Source organism: Scomber japonicus, chromosome 2, assembly GCF_027409825.1.
Source record: "Scomber japonicus isolate fScoJap1 chromosome 2, fScoJap1.pri, whole genome shotgun sequence".
NCBI lineage: Eukaryota > Metazoa > Chordata > Actinopteri > Scombriformes > Scombridae > Scomber > Scomber japonicus.
This window is the reverse complement of record NC_070579.1, coordinates 10,226,217-10,244,264: the sequence shown is the minus strand read 5'-3', so window position 1 is coordinate 10,244,264 and position 18,048 is coordinate 10,226,217. Positions and strand designations below refer to the sequence as shown.

General features: G+C 38.9%; 2 non-coding genes across 2 annotated transcripts; both read right to left on the bottom strand.

Moving 5' to 3' along the window:
• Positions 1-140: 140 nt before the first annotated feature.
• Positions 141-212, bottom strand: trnac-gca (transfer RNA cysteine (anticodon GCA)). The gene has a single exon. It is a non-coding gene; the product is annotated as a tRNA-Cys (tRNA).
• A 517-nt stretch (positions 213-729) lies between these two features.
• On the bottom strand, positions 730-801 carry trnac-gca (transfer RNA cysteine (anticodon GCA)). Its single transcript has one exon. It is a non-coding gene; the product is annotated as a tRNA-Cys (tRNA).
• Positions 802-18,048: the final 17,247 nt, after the last annotated feature.

The following is an 18,048-nucleotide window of genomic DNA, read 5'->3' as shown; positions in this document are numbered from 1 at the left end:
CTTATCATATGTCATTCAGGTGTCTGTGTTTGTAGTTTTGGCAGGTGGCGTTCATGACAATATCACTGACACTTCATATGTGCTAGAAGCAGCTATATTATCTTGTTAAAGTATCTAATTACTAGACACACCACCAGTTGAGGGGGCACCCAGAGTTGAACTGGGGACCTCTTGATCTGCAGTCAAATGCTCTACCACTGAGCTATACCCCCCATAACAAGTGCACCATAATGACCATTATTGAACATCAAAACATCAGTTACAGGATGTGTCTTTCATGTATTTGAGTGATGGTTAACACAATGAAATCTATGTGTTCTCTATGTGTAAATCAAGCCACATTTCAAGGCCAAGGGACACCAAGATTTGAACAGAGGGTCTCATGATCTGAGGTGAAACACTCAATGATTCTTCATATGAAAGTGCCAGCATATCACAACTGATCATTTCTTTTTATAGCATCCATGTTAATTTGTTAAAGACCTCTTGATCCCCAGTTCAAATGCTCTACCACTGAGCAATAGACCCTCTTTTCAGATTGTCTGAACATTTACTGACCAGCATAACACTAATGAAGGGACATGATACATAGATGGCTGTTAAGTTAACCCACAATTAAGGTCCTTTACCATATATGTGATTCAGGTGTCTGTGTTTGTAGTTTTGGCAGGTTGCATTCATGACACAGGCTTGTTAGAGTGACCGTGTTACCAGACAAACCACCAGTTGAGGGGGCACCCAGAGTTGAACTGGGGACCTCTTGATCTGCAGTCAAATGCTCTACCACTGAGCTATACCCCCTTTGAAGTACCGAGTTGTTATGCACCTTCATCAACAAAGCATCAACATAGAACTTGGAAAAAGTGAGTATAACCTACAGACATCAATTTAGGACCTCTGACTGTTTTATGGCTGCACTGTTGGAGGAAAAAGAGAAACTGACAACAATATGTGTGAGAGAGACATTTGACTTTTGACCTCCTTTAGTGTCTGACGTGAGAGAGGAAAAGGACCTGACACACATTACAATGTCAGAAACTCCCACAACAACCACATATGCAAACACACCCACATACAACACAACACAAAAAAATACCAGTAACAAGTTTGTGGTGTACTAAAATAGATACAGTGGTAGTATTACTCTCACTCACATAGCTGATATTTGAATACTCATAATGCATGAAGATCTGCAGAGAAAGCATGTGATGCTGACAAACTCTGTTGTGTTAAACTGCTTACAGGGTGAGTGTGGGAGTAACAGTGCACTGCTAGTTAATTAGGTGAAGGTGGGTACTTTCTGTTGTTATACAAGGGTCAATGATGTTTTTTTTATGTCCATGTGGTTTAGTCAAATGTAAAGGGGTTAACATTTGAAAATAAACATATGAATAACTTGCACACATCCTTTTTTTGTGGACCCAGCATAAAATCTCTGCTTTTAATCCATTTTGAGAGAATATATTAGAGGATTAAGTGGTGTAACCATAAAAACTTTGTACCAAATAATTAAACTTGCTTAAAAATACTAAATTGTCAATAAAACACCATATCAACTAGTTTGGCATGATCTTACATTACAACCTTTTTATATTAAATAAAGCTAATGCAATACGCACCTAAATATTACATTTAATCTGGGAAATTATGTATATCAGGAACCCTTCTTTTTTTTTTAAATGAAGTAATTCTTTGTGTGAGTAGACTTAGGTGGATAAAATATTTAATATTTAGCATTCTTTTGTGGTTACACCATTTGACACACAATATAATGCTACACAGCACATGAGGGGAAAAAGTGTTTTTTTAGAGCCGATTAAAAAATCACAGTATTGTTTGTCTCTGTGATCGGTTGATGTTAAGTATTTCACAGAGTAAGAAAATGGTCGGCCACCATGAGATTACCTATTAATCAGTGTGTATGTGAGGGAGTTCTGCCAAGTATAGAGGAGCTAATCCATGGTGAGAAGAGCAAATTGTAGTCTGACCTGGATGAAACGAGGAGTCGGTGACATGAGGACAGTATCTATTCTGCTCAGATGTGTTGCTTCTAGTATAAACTGCATTTTTTAGGTGGAGTTTTTTTAATGCTGCAGATTATAAAGCCGGAGAACAGCAGGTTACTACATGTTAAGTCTTAGATGAGACGAATGCATGGACGAGAATGTCTCTATCTGACTGTGTAACAAATAGGTGAATGCAATATTTCACAAGACAGAAGAAAGCTGATTTGTTGTTGATGTGCTTCTTGAAAGAAGGAGATTAGTAAAATATTTTTTTAAATAATACTGCTCCAACGCTGACGGTGGTATTTGACAAATTGGGTATTATTTATTGAGTATTATATATTTTTTAGGACAATAATCACGATTTCAGGTGAGACTTTTTCAAGTTGAGAAATGTTCTAACAGTCAATATCTATGCTTGAAACCAAGCAATATAAGACAATGCAATAGTAATATACCATGTAATGCAATACAATATAGTGAAACATGATTAAATTCAGTGCATACAGTGTGATGCAATACTATGATTATGATAATATAGTGCAGAGATACACACAGCACAAAAATAGTCTGACTGTTTCTGCACAGTGCTTTAGCATTGAATTACAGCCTGCTGTAACAGGTGTATACAGTATGTCAGCATGTGTGTTATTACTGTGAAAACAAACACGGTTCAGGTCTGTTAGGTTATGCTGCAACAGGTCAGTGTCATATTTCCAAGCAGTTTTTAAAGCCAGCATTCCTCCCTCACCTTTAAACTCCTGTTCTCCTCCTCATCTCTTAAGGTGCGGGTGGCTGTCCTCACACACACACACGCGCGCGCACACACGCACTTTGATCTTAAGTGTAGTGTTCAATTGATGGGAATTTCCCCTTGTATTGCTGTAGGAGGATCCCCTTCATTTACCTCCCAAAAGGAGAAAAAAACCTATTTCTTCCTCCAACTCTTTTGAAGCTTCATAAGGGCTGCCCTTTGGGGTTGGAAGCCTTGCACAATCCCCCTCCTCTTCCCCGCTAGCCTTTCCTCCTCCTCTACCTTCTCCTCCTCTTCCAGCCACACTCAATCCTCTCGTTGTTCGTCACTCTGTGATCCCATCACAACCAGGCCAATGAGCATTTTCCATAGGTCTCCTATAAGGTCTTGGTGTCACACATCAAACAAATCCTGCATACACTTTCATAACATGTTCACTGTGTTGATGACAAGAGCTTATAGAAAGAAAGAGAGCTGACAAGTCTGAATGAGGGTCCTTGTCTGTCTCCTCCATCTTTCAAGTGATCTGCAAAAATGAAGAAGAAAAAAATTAATAACTGAGGTTTCATTGAAAGAGAGGAGGAAGGGGAACAGCTCAGGTCTGACTTGTCTGCAAATTAGCATAGTGAAGCTTTGACAGAATTTTCCGTTGTAAAAACAAATGATGGCCTTGAAATGGGGAAGCACCTCCTTCTGCCAAGCCCTCCACCCCTCTCCTTCCCTCGGGGAGGAAAGTTAGAATTTTCTGCTCTCGCTTCAGACTTTCCTCACACCGAAATGGGGACTGGATGATACAGAAGGAAGAAACAAATTAGATTTTTCTTTTTTCGTAAAAATAAAGCCCCTTTCAAAATTGTGCACACTCCAGCTGCGCTAGCGTCCTCTTTTTCAAGTTAATTAGATAAAAGTTCATAGAACAAAGACAGTAATTGTGCATGGAGACATTTGGGAAATGCAAACCCTCATATTTGGATTAAATTGATATCCTGTCGAACATCTCGCCAAGCACTTCCAGAGCAAGACTGCGGGTTAAGATAAGGTGACAGGCTTGTGGTTAGAGAGACTGTTGTGTAACTGAAATGTCACAGGTGCAATCTCTGCAGCAGCCATACAGAGCCAAACTGTCCTGATAAAGACACTATGCATTCATCTGCAAGGTGGTAAAACTTCATTTCAAAGGCGTAAATAGATTTGCATTCCTTTAAATTGGCTGCTAATTGCACTTAAGTTAATTTCCTCTCCTTATTCTTCACAAAAAACGCAGTATAAAATCAGAGGGAAAAAAAAGACTGCAGGCTCAGAGATCTGAAATAACTCAGAACTTTCCTGCACCTGTGTTTCCCATCTCTCCAGCAGTTAACCTTTCGAGATGAACGACTTTCAGTGAAGCACAACCACAGCTCTTTCCAGACGAGGGTTATTTTCCTGACACGAGGGCAAACAGACAAAAACGAACTCGGACTCAAGCTCTTAATTTTGGAACAAAGTGTCATAAGTATCACAGAGAAAAAAAAGCAAAAAAAAAAAAAAAAAAGCTGCTGCAAGCTGGTGTGAATGATGAGCACACGCGTGCACACGTCAGCCGCTCCAAAAAAGAACATATGCCAGACGCAAATACACATATCACTCATGCTCGAAGGAAAGCCACTTCCCTAAATGTACCATCTTGGGAAGTTTTGGTGGTTTTTTGTGTAAATTTGCACACTTGTGGTTTTGTAGAGCTGCAAAGAAAATGCGTCAGCAGAGGAGGAATACTTCACCTCTTAGGACAAGCTCATCCATTCACACACAGACCATATTGAGTGTGTGTGTGTATGGGTATGTGTGCCACTATACAGTCATGGATTTTTATCTCAACGCTTTGAATGTAGACTCAGAAAAAAAAGCTGGTAAAGTAGGTTGTCAAAAATATACAGAAAAATCTGAGACTTGACTCCCTGAAGACATAACTCGAATAAACAGCTCCACACTTGGAGAACAGCAAAGGAAAAGGTTTAGTCATGTCTGAATTTTGACAGGGAATGTGGAAACGTTAACTGATCAGAGGAGGAGTCTAGAAAGTAGAGACTAAGGAGACTGGAGATACAGAGCTTTAAAAACAAAATAATCTTTGGATCATTTCATTCATTTGTTGCATTGAAAGGTGAACATCTAAGCTGTGTAGGATTAATACAATTTACACAGCTTTGATAAAATAATGGATCATTTCATACCTGACAGATCTGCATCTTGATTTGCAATTTTCCTGTCAACACTGAAGGATTTGATGTGCTGCGATGAGTCTTAAATTACTTTATATCTGATTTAGACTTAATCCTAAACACTTAAAAACAGTTCTGATAGTACTAGATTAGGGCTTGGAAAAAATTCAATATTATTTTTGTTGACTTAAAGTGAAATCATACTGTAATTATATGATCTTATTATATTTTCATTCTACAAATCCCTGTTGAACAAACTAATAGTTCAGAGTAAATTATAATTAAAAACCAACTAAATTTAGTAAATGATTGTGGCATCAGCAATGGTTGTTGGTCTGTCAGTCGGTCCATTGTTAACAACTTGTGGATGTACATGAAATTATAAACAGATGTTCCCCAGAGGATGAATCCTACTGAATCATACTGTGTTTAAAAAAAAAAAAAAAAAAAAGTATTCAGTTTTTGCAGACAGTACAGAGTAGCATATCTTGATTAAAGGGAAAGAAAATCCTAGCAAAAATCCCACTTACCCTCCCAATAGTAAGCGACTAATCCTATTTTTAAGTGATACCCTAACTCTTTATTTGCACCACCAGCAAGTCAAGGTTTCTACAATCTAATGTAAAATATGTATCAATATACTAGATCTATTGGAACACATTTTAATTCACATAGTCATGACTTTGGTGATCCACTGTCTTTATTATGTCGTTAAATACTTTGGTTTACGACCAGTTTACTGCAAAACTAATGACATTTCTATCAGCCCCAGTTTTATTTTGTGTATAGTGCCTTTTAGCTAAATGTCAGCATGCTAACCTATTGAATATCAGCATGTTATCAACAGAGTTTATCTTAAAGCCTCACCTAGTACAGCCTCACAAACCTTGTAGTCTTACTGTAATGTGTAACAGTGAATATATATGATTTGCTATATTGTGATATGTATCAATATTGGACAAGTACCTCTATGAATATCATGATTATTACAAGCATATATTGCCCAGCACAATATGCATGTATCTCCAACACTTTATGATTTTAAATAAAATCCACTGAGTCCTTCATATCACCAAACTCAGAGAACTCTTACAATTCCTGGAAGGAAGTGAGGAGAGAGAAAAAAAAAAGTGTCAAAACTGGAAAATGGGCAGGTGAGGGGGTTTAATGAAAGATGTACGGAGAGAGCGACAGAGGGGTGGAGGAAGGAACGAGAGAAAGAAAGAAAGAAAGAAAGCAAGAAAGAGAGAGAGAGGGAAAGAAAGATTGACTGAGGGCGAAAATGACTGTGAGGTAGAACTATTTCTGGAATGCACCTTCTCTTAAAGTCTAACCAGGCAACACACACACACACACACACACACACACACACACACACACACACACACACACACACACACACACACACACACACACACACACACACACACACACACAACCTAACCCATTTCTACAATATATAATAAGGTAATAGGGGGCATTAGGTTTCCACTTCTCTTTCTCCACAAACACTATCTGATTTAGGGGACTTCCTGCTTTATCTCCCCTCCCCTCTCTCTTCATTCTTTGATATTAATACTTCACAGTGCGTGCTGCTTCATGTGTGTGTGTACTCATGCCAAACAACCATATACACCTTTTAAATGTGATCCTGCAGTAAGCTGAGTCTGTTTGTGTTTGTGTGTGTAACTCTATGAATGTGTTGGTGTATTTATTTGTAGTTCAGAGCACAATTAATCTGAAATGCTGCTCATATTTTTGTGTGTGTAATGTTATGATTAATATTTATAGTTTTAACATAGAAATAAAAACAAACTAGTAACTGAGAAGGAGGAGGAGAGGTGAGTAAGAAAGCAGGGATGTACAGGAATGAGAGTGGTGTTTTCTAGTTTGATGTGTTTAAGCGTGTTTTTGATGTTGGATGTTGGATTGACTTCCATTCCCCACCGTCGCTGTCACATCCACTGTCCTCACTGTTTCCTGTTTACATGAGACGACTTCCTCTGAACTTCGGCGAGACACCAAACATCCACAGACCCGTCTTCTCTTGCTCTCTCTCTCTGTCTCTCTCTCTCTATCTCTCTCTCTCTCTCTCTCTCTCTCTCTCTCTCAAGATAAATCCATAAACAGTGCCAGAAGTATAGAAGATTGTCCTTCTGAAGAAATTGATCAATGGTAGGAAGTAATAGCAGGAAGTTGAAAGTTGAAGCAGCTCAAATGGCCACATTTTCTTTCATCTTTCTCCCTTTCAAGGCGGTTTAGTGCATGATACGTGTAAACACACACCCACGAACTCAAACACACACACACGCCGTCCTCAGAGCTCTCTTAAGTCCTTCCATGCAGGTGTGTGTTAATCTTCTAAATCCGATAATAAGGGCCATCCTGATCTTCATACGATATCCACGTAGATCAATGGAGCAGCTGTATGGTGTGTGTACTTGTTAATGGACAGGTACACACTTGTATACACAAACATAAACACACAAAAACACAAACACACACACACACACTAATGACATACTGTGCATAAATGGTATCTGCTACATTTATGGCAGTGAGAGATGTGAGGCTATTGTTTTCTCATTTTTATTTAATTATTGGCTAATTGGGTGCCATTATGTTCCCATTTAATTGAGCTAAAAACACACGTGTCATTTATATTACTGAGATGTTACTATAGCAGTTTTCCTTCTGCTCAAACCAATCCATCTTCCTTTTCCTATTGATTTCTAATTAGACTGTGATTCATGTTTTTTTTGTTTAACCACTGGCTTGTTGGAAGTGATATTTTAACTATTTTAGTACAAACTGTAACATTTCTGTTTATTAGAAGTCAACTAAAAGATGCAATTTGATGCAAATTCGCCTGAGGTGGCAAAACTCTTATGAAAAGTTTCAACTTGAGCAAACAGATTGCATGAATCTCGGGGCTTCGTGAATCTGCAGAGACAAGAAGAAAAAGGAAAGAGACTGGAGGGAAATAACAGATCTGAATGCATTTAGTGGCTGAGCTGAGAACAAACACATAGACACACTCCCAAAGAAAGGGTCGGTGTGTCTGTTGTTAGTACAGCTTAAAGCTAATAACACAGTTGGTACTTTTGCTGTTTCGCTTTTATAGTTCTAAGTCACCATTATAGTCGTATTTATACTTTTTTGCCATTTTTCTACTGTTATTTCTCATTACTTGCTGAAAACCTTGCAACACAGGACAATAAAGTCTGACAGGGAAGAAACAAAAGCAGCTCGATGACCAAACGAACGAATCCAAAGTGCTGATTCATTTGCCACGATACATACTTGGTATGCACTGGTACGTACTGCCTCCAGGAAGTAGACATTTACTCGCACTATAAAGTCCAAAACTAACAAAAGCCCTCGCTACATTGTTTTATATGTCACCAGACAAGCCGGCAGCGATAAAAATAGAAGCATTTCAATCAGGAGAGACAAGTGAATAAGGTTAATTGTTTATTGTGCAGATAATATTAAGAATTAGTCCTGTCAAAAGTTTATCGTGCGTAAAGTCTACGGGGAGATTTTTGTAATCGGGGGACCAGTCCTGAGCAGCAGCAAGATAACCCCCCCCTGCCCCCCCGCCCGAATGGAGTCCAGACGCTGGTGGTGACTGATTAGATTGATGAAGTGATGAAGTGATGGAAGCAAAGACTGGTGGTGGTGGTGGTGGTGGAGGCTACATAATAGCAGCGTGAAAGCACCAAAGCAGAGAGGGAGACCAACATATTTAAAAAAGACAGCCACACAGCGAGAGGCTGACAATGGAGGTGTGTCCCCGTGCTATTGGATAAACGTGACCAGCTGATGTGAACAGCTGATAGCTCATTTGACAGATAATGACAGCAAAGGAAATTATGAGTGAGCATGCCTGAGAGACGTGAAAGGCATTAGAAATAAAACTACAGCATGCGAAGACAGGTTTTTCTGACTGAACTTTTAGCTGCTTTAAGAAGTGCTGGTTTGTCCCTCCAATATCTGTAACTGTATGCACTCGTCTCACTGCTGTGCCAAGACCGTCCAGTATACTAAACCTAAAACCTGTAAACTAGACTGATACTGATACCAGCTCTCGTACAGGCTTGCTGCACTCGACACGTCCCGTACATGCTGATCTGCTGCTGCCCATATGCCAAAGAATACCAAACACCACCTGAGGCTTGAGGACTTGTACCAGAGAGCAATGCCCAAAAAGTGAAAACTCGAAATACTCAATATATTTAGAAGTCGGGACTTGAGTCTATTGAGTCAATTCAAATGGTAAAATAGTGAGTGCATGGTCAGGAAACTATGTCACTGTACAATTATGAAGTACAGTGTGTAATACTATTGTTTGATTCATTTTTTAGTGCTTTGTTTTTCTTTTTAAAACATCCACATGTTTGCTTATCTTCCTCGCCCATCTGTTTCAGTTGTGCCTTGTTACTTTCCAATGGTTGACAAACACTCGTGGCTTTTTCCAGAAAAATTTCCACTTCTGACGCCATGTTGACTGTTGACATGTTCTTAATATAACCATAAACATGTGGTGCATCCTAACTAAACTTTACTGAAGAACTGACCACCAACTAATCCCTGTCAAGCTTGTACATTTGACAACTTGATATCATTATGCTGTGTGTTACATTATCATGACACAGTGGATCATGGTGTTTGAATTACATCCATACTGGATAAATCTAGTGTAGTGAGTTTAGGTTGAAAGTAAGGGTGTGGAGGTCAAGGTGTTGGGTGTAGTGAGTCCAGTTTTCATGCAGAAGACCAAAGTTCAATTACTTTGTATTACCCGTGATCTAACCCCCATGTTAAGCAAGTCTTTTGGTTGCCATATCTACCTTAACATCATTTAATTATTTCCAATAAAAACAATCTTTCCCTTATCTTGCTCATACCGTAGCTGGTATGAGAATTTAAAAAATGTTGGCATCAGATGAAAACACTGAACGTAAGACACGGTCTTGCAGATTTGTAATGATGTTCTTGTCTGGGGAAGACTTGGGATTGTTACACTATCGCTATTCAGTTTGGGTAATTTTTTATTTCTTATTAATTTTCTATACTGGGGCTTGTTTAAAATCAGCATATTCATATGATTTTAAATCATGTTGTTTCCAGATCTCAGCAATGTTGAGTATAATGACATTATTACTGATAGAAAATAACTTTAAAAAGATCCAGTTGTATGAAATCATACCTCACCTATAAGGCTTTGTGATAGTATTGTTTTATGATTAAAAACTCAAACACAGCTCAGATCTTAATGGAATTCTTGTAAATTATGATGACCTTAGAGGAAATTGCATTTTCATAGTTGCATTTTTAATGTGAATATTTCATGCCTCAGTGAAAATAATTGAAAAAACAAGGTGAAAAACAGCCTGTACTGATTGTGTATTTATCCCCATAATTTCCAGTGTTAATGGCGTATAATCAAGTAGCAAAGGACATGTTTACCCGCAAGACAGTTAATATCTACCCTTCGTGTAGACACACACAAACACACACACATACATCTTAAATAGTCTTTTTTCAGTAGGTGGATGAGGCAAATGTTCCTAAATAGACACACACACACACACACACACACACACAAATACAGACACCAGTGTTTAATGGTCCATTGTAGGTTATGGAAAAGACTATTCCAATATAACAGATGGGGGGGAATTTGCAGCACTGAGACAATGGAAGAAAAGAAGGGATTCAAATGCACTGACATCACTAATTAAACCCCTGACAAGTGTGTGAACGTGTGGAAGAAGGAGGGAAGGCGGAGGAGGGAAGGAAGAAGAGGAGTGGAGTGCTGGGAAAAAGATGGTGAAAATGAGTGACATCATAAGTCTAGCCAGATAATTTGATAATTCCTTTAATTGGATTACAGTGGTTTAGATTTCTAGAAGAAACATGACTGGTTGTTGAGTTAAGACACAAGATAGATGGATGAACTGACGAGGGAAGAATAGAGAAATGGATTGACTTACGATAATAAAAAAAAGTGGGAATGGGAGGATGAAGGCATGACAGGAGAGTAGAAAGAAGACAGGATGACAGGACAAGAGAGAGGAGAGGAGAGATGTAATGATAAAAAGGAGGAAAGGTGGAGTGGGAGTGAAGAAAAATCTGTCAAAGGGAACAAAGGCTAGGAAGAAAGAACAAGCGAGTGATGAAGAGGAATGACAGAAGGCAGATGGGGCAAGGAGAGAAGCAGCAAAGAATGTAATGAGGATGAAAGAAGGAAAAGAAAAACTGAAGGGATGGAAGGAGGAAGGAATGGGGGGAAGGAGGAAGGGAAGAAATGACGAAAGAGGGCAAGGAAAGTGGATGGAAGACGGTATGCAGAAGGTAAGCAGGGAGCAGTGAGGAGGACTCAGGTAAGAAGAAAAGAGAAAAAAGAGGTGAAGAGGAAACATGGGGACAAAAAGAGAGAGAGAGAGATTGAGTAAAAAGGGGAAAATCCAATCCAATAAACCACAGTTAAGAAAGTATCGCCGCAGGTCTTTCATCAATAGTTTGGAGTGTGTAAAAGTGTGTATGTAGCTCTGTAGCTGCATGCCTGAAGTGACGCGTGTGTGTGTGTGTCTGGTCGCAGCCCGAGGGTATGACTGACTGAATGACTAATTGTGCCGTCTGCTCACCATAACACATACATACACACCCACACACACACACACACTGAGATTACGCAATCATCATCAAGATAATCTCCTCGTCCGTTTTTTTTTCTTTTTTTTTCTCTACCCCCCCCCACCCCCACTCCCCTCAACCCTCCCCAGAGGATGAATATCGACACGTCTAGATTACTCTCCCGTCTGGAAATCCTTCACTCTGCTGCTTACCTAATCCCTGACCTCTGCTTACATTACTCCATCCATGCATCCAACCCTCCCATTCCCATGCTTACCCAGCACGGAGTAACTAATCCGACACTTCTTGGAAAATTCCCATTTCTCATGCCATCACTGAGCTGTTTTGATTTAAACTACATTACAAGAGCAGATTTTGTAATGTTTTAATGTTTTAAACCTGCCCTCACCTACATGTTGAATGTTTAGGTCAAGGGTGGGTCATTTTGCACCAAAGTAGGCCTAAATTTGTGCTAGCTTTCCATGGTTGATGGTTCACTTTGGTTACTTTTTTTTTACTAATGGCAAACTGCCATAAACCAACACTGTTGAACTTTTGAGGGGGTGAATCATGGATGTGTGATGGGAATGAAATAGTAGGCTTAAAGTGATGGCTCGGCGTAATTTCGACCTAGCATCATATGCACCATGAGGTCTATCTAAACACCACCTCAGCCGTTCATTTTCATTTGGTCGGAAAATAGTGAAGTTAGAGCCATCAGCCGAATGGCTTAGCACAGGCGCTAACGGGACCACCAGTGTATCTGGTAAATGACCCCACTAATAATGCCTGGATTGTTATCAAACTTCTACAGTAGTACAAATAGGGTCTTTACTCATAAATCGATGCATTGGAAAGTTTGTAAGTACACCAGGAGTTTATTAAAATACACACTTACCTGATGGCATTTACTCTACTGCTAATGCTAAAGCTGTAAACATCGTAGAAATATTGCGCAATCACTGAAATACTGCGAGATCCTGCACAGCACATCTAGAGATTTGTGCGTGATCGTGCAATATTTTGACCATGTTTACAGCTTTAGCAGTAGCCGCAGAGTAAAAGCCATCAGGTAAGTGAGATACACTAGTGGTCCCGTTAGCTCCTGTACTAAGCCATTCAGCTGATGGCTCTAACTCCACTATTGTCCAACCAAATGAAAATAAACGGCTGAGGTGGTGTTTAGATAGACCTCATGGTGCATATGACGCTAGGTCGAAATTACGCCGAACCATCGCTTTAAGGATGGCACCCATTCTTAATAATGATATTGCTTGCTGGGCACATTAGCCCTCATTGTTTCCGCTTGGCACATTAACCTTATTTTTTATTAGGATATATCACTTTTTTGAGCTCTGTTAAAGTTTTATAAATATAAAGATTAATGATTGACCTTATTTCCATGGTTGTATGTGAAGCTAATTATATTCATACAGTTCGGTCATCTGGCTGAATGAACCAATCATGCATTTGAAATTGAAACTATGTAGAAATCTTGTTGAATTTACTGTATCCAAAAACCACAACTCCATATGCTTTGTTCTGACTGTTGACAACACAGTTACATAAGTGTAATCCACATTAAGAATAAAATTAAGAAACAGAGCTTAGCATCAGAGAGAAAGAAAGAAAGAAAGAATGCACGAAAGAAAGAAAAAAAAGAAAGAGGATCAAAATACTGTCCTTAATCTGTTGTAATGTTGTAACTGGTATATGTTGAAATTACCTTCTCTTGCTGTGGTCTTACGTCTTATCATAATATTCTGATGTACTTTGATGTCTCATGATTCTGTTTGCTGTTGCGACAGCCTAATTCCCTTATGAGAATCATTAAAGTTTCGTCTTACGTTTTAATGCCATAAATAAAGGCTTTACGGGAAGTTCGGGTACTTTTCTGCGGCGGCCAGAGTCGACTGTTTGATGTAAAGCAAGAATCTTATTATCATTCCTCACATAAACAGATATAGGCAACAAAAAAAAAAGTAATATCCGTTTGCTAGTCATTCCTGAGGCTAGAGGAACAGTGTGATCTGTGGCACACTCACGTGCACACACACACACACACACACACACACACACACACACACACATACACACACACACACACACACACACACACACACACACACACACACACACACACACACACAGAGAGAACTGGACCGTATCCCGTAAATCAAGGATTTACCCCTTCCTCCCCACCTGCTTCCTTCCACCTACAAAGCTGTTTGTGTGTTCTTCTTTCTTTCTTTTATTGTTCTCAACAAATATTAAATGATAGCTGTGTTTGACATAATAATTTCTACCCACATTTATAAAATATATGAACATAAAGTCACTCTTATGTCTTATGTCTGCTTTGATTGCTGCCATAAGTGACCATATTTGGACGAGGTGGTGGTTATTTATTTCTCTCACAAAATGTTTTATGTACATTGTCTTGTAAATTTGACTTTTTTTAATTAAAAAAATATATTTTTTAAGAAGTTGAAGAAGTGAAGTGATTTTTTTTTTTGCTAATGAGTCATCCAGGAGTGTTTCACATCTGTTCAACTAATGAAAATACTTGAAGTCACTTTCTCAAGGGATTAAATGACTAGGAAAACGTGGGCGACTTACACATCACTGACTACACTTTACCAACAACTTACTGTAATAGTTAGATAATGCGGTTATGTTAAAAAATGGTGTTTGAAGTGTTTTCCACAAATTGTGATATAGACTCAGAAAAACTGTTAAGTCTATCTGGAGGACACATCTCTATTACAATTAAGTGCAAATAACTGCACTTTTATGAGCACAGTTTATATAATGAACCCTTTCCCCAAATACGGAAATACTTTTGATATTAACTGAGTTTCTAGATTAAGAGCAGATAAAACACACACATGCTCAGACAAATAAAGAGAAATCTCAGCTGACATATATCATTTAGTCTTATCTTTTATGTGGCATGTCAGTAATGTGTGTGTGTGTGTGTGTGTGTGTGTGTGTGTGTGTGTGTGTGTGTGTGTGTGTGTGTGTGTCTTTTGTGCAGAGGTGTTCCGGATGAAAACGGAGTGTCAGCCACAGTTCAGGTAGCAATGAAACACGGTGCAACAAGTGAAAATCAAAACACAGACAGCTGTTCCCATACACAGACGGGAGCGTTTTACTGTGGAAGAGTTAGCACAGACAAATACAAAGTTAAAAGGAACCCTGATGATGACTGATCTGAAAAAGGTGACAGACAGGGCAGGACAAGAAAGTGAAAAGGAGACAGAGAGTACACAGTCAATCCTGAATTTTCAAACTGGTTTCAGAAAGTGAATATTCATCTTTATGGTGGATGTAAAGCAAAGTGGTCTTTACTGTGATAAATCAACATGTTTTGACAAAAATAAATGTCTGTTTAACTTCTGTCTATCTCTGAGTTATGCACTATTGGGATAATGGTTCAACCTATATTCATTCAGCCCAGAAGCTCCATGTAATAAAAGCTGATTGTACAGTAAAATAGCTGTTAACACGCAAAATCACTCTCTTGCTCATTAAGCCCTTTAAAGAACGCTTAAATGGGAACTTCCCATTTTGTCATCATTTTGGTGACTAATGGTTACAAACATTTTTGGAATTGATCCAGTATTAAGCAAGAATGCTTCAGCTGGCAGCTGTAAAATGCGTCAGCTGCACCCATCAAAGTACATCCACTAAAAGTGCTCATGATTGCCGCATATGAGCATCTGACAATGAAAGTAAACACAGGAACTAGCTACCTGTAGCAGCATTACGGCTAACGTTTTAGTCTTACAGTCAGCTTCATGCATGGAGATAAACGTGGGTGACTTACATGCTGTAATTCTTCACAGTTACATGTTGAAACCACCATTTACTGTTTAGTGAACTATCATCACTTTGCACCATTACTAACACTAATGCTATATCTGTCTTTACACATCAAACACATGTGAATTATGGTATAAATGCTATGAAGACTACATTTTTCATTCAATGTATTCACTTTTGAGAGCCTTAAATAATGCATAAGTTACACATTTACCACTCAGACACTAAAATAATATGACATACTGTATGTGAAATTGTGTGTGTGCTAGACCGCAAATAGTCTGTCCTGGTATGCATGAGGTGACTTGTGTGTGTTTATGTTTCTGGCAGCAGAGAGAGTGTTAACATTAACATAGCATTAAGCATTTCTTTTTAATGATTAATGAATCATTCTGTTAATGATTTAATTGAATGCATTTAAAACACAAGGCAGTTTTTGATGGTAAATGAATGTTCACTGCCTGTTGTCTCTGAGCGGATGAGATGATCACACTTGTGGATGTAGAGAAGAACAGAATGTCTTCATTGTCATTGTACAACGAAATTGAGATGAGGTCCTTAAAAAGCCATGAATTATTGCAGTTTAGTACATTTATGGCTTTAGCATAAAAACATCTGTTAGTGTGTAATTTTGCCTGAAGCATTTGTCTGAGGGCAGCAGTTCAAAGAGTGAGTGTCCTGGATGAAAAGCAGTAGAAAATGATGAGAATGGGTGCTCATGTGCCCAAAACATGATCTCTGCCTCCAAATGACTCAAAACACTGTTGAATGCTTTCTTTTAAAAGCGTTACATGATTTAGAAAGAGTACAATTTCTATCAGACCAATGTATTTAAAACTTTTGCAGAGCCTCCAGTACATCACAGTGTGTATCAGTCAGAGATGTGCAACACTGAATCAAAACACAACAATCTGTGTCAGCCGTCAGCTGTTTATGCAGGATTCAGTGGAGCACTGGTGAATACATGAAGTTGATTGTCCCATTGAGTAACTTCAATAAGAAATGAATAACAAAATAAAGGCATGAAAGATGAAAGAGGGATCGGAGAAAAAAGAGACAGTCAAATGGTTTTAGCAGCAGGAAAACATGTGTCTAATGTCTGCAGGTCATGGAAAAATCAAACTCTCGCCGAGGTCATGACCCGGGCAAACATGAATGTCTGAAGCTTGCCTCACACTCTACATCTGGGGGATTTGTTCTCATAAATCTCCTCCTCTCATACCCTCTGACACACACTCACTCTCACACACTCCCTCCATCCATCGTGGCCTTTCATGTATCAATGGATCCATTGATAGGCTTGCGTGAGTCTCTCTGGGTGGATCCTGTTTTCTGGGTTCAGCCCTACTTCAGACATCCTCATCCTAAGTTTTCACATACACACATTCAAATACACACATGAACATAACATGGATAGAAAAATCATTAGTCTGTCATTATAAATTAAGACATTTCATTCTCCTATTGTGGCATTTTTAAGCATTTAGGTGATATTGGGTTACTATGTCAGACACACCTGTACAATAAACTATCCTGAGGAGTTACAATCCTGTTCAATCCCATTTTTAAATAAATGAGGGTGGCCATTGTTTTGGGGGTGAAGAAACAGTACGGAGTTAATGTTAAGTTATATAATCAGGAGATTAGTAAGACCATTTTTCCAAAAGACATTAAGCGCTATTAGTTCCCTCTCAGCTAATTGCTCACAAATTAAAACTTAATGAAGAATAATGAGTTAATTATTTAATAGAGGCCGTCTATAAACAGATAAAGGCATTGTTGCTGTATTATCCTTTTTCAGACAGGAGGTGGGCAGAGCTCCAGACATGAGCTCAGAGGGAGACTCTGTTTGGTGCGGTGAGGAGGTGAGGAGTGAAGATTTGTGGTGTCTGCAGCACCCAGGTGGGGATACAAATGCATGCATGGTTTTGTAAATGTGGATACCATCATACTTGTGCTCATATGCTGAGAAACACACCCAACCACATTTATGCATGCACACACTTGCACACGTCTATTCATCCACAAACAAATACTTAAACACAAATAACCGGCACATACAAAGGAACAGCTGTTGATAGTTTGAGAAGCGGACTTTCAAATGAACGGATGCGGGTTCAAATCTCTTGACAAGTTAAATAAGTGGAGGGATAAGTGACCTCTACCTGCTTAAAGACTCTGCTGCTATTGAGCAAGGCACCAAATCCTGCAGCTGCCCCATTAGCTGTCAGCAGGAGGCTGTGGTTTTACCAGGCAGATTCCAAGAATGTAAGTTATCTTTTCCCTCGGGTCATGACTATAAAACAGAAAAATCTTCCCTTAGTCAGCTTGTCTGGTTAAATGAAGTACACATCATGTCACATTTTCCCTTTAATTTTCTAAACTTGTCTCTTTATTACCCACTGCTCCTTGTGCGGATATGTCCAAATCATCGTCTGTGTGTATGTCTATTGACACGTCTGTATCCATCGTTACACACTGTACGGCCTTCATATCATTGACAGACTATAACAGTTTTATTATGATGCAACCCTGGCACACAGCCTGTCATTATCTGCTATGATTCATGAAGTTTCCCCCACTGACATGTTAAATTAAGGAGATAAAATGTGACTTTCAC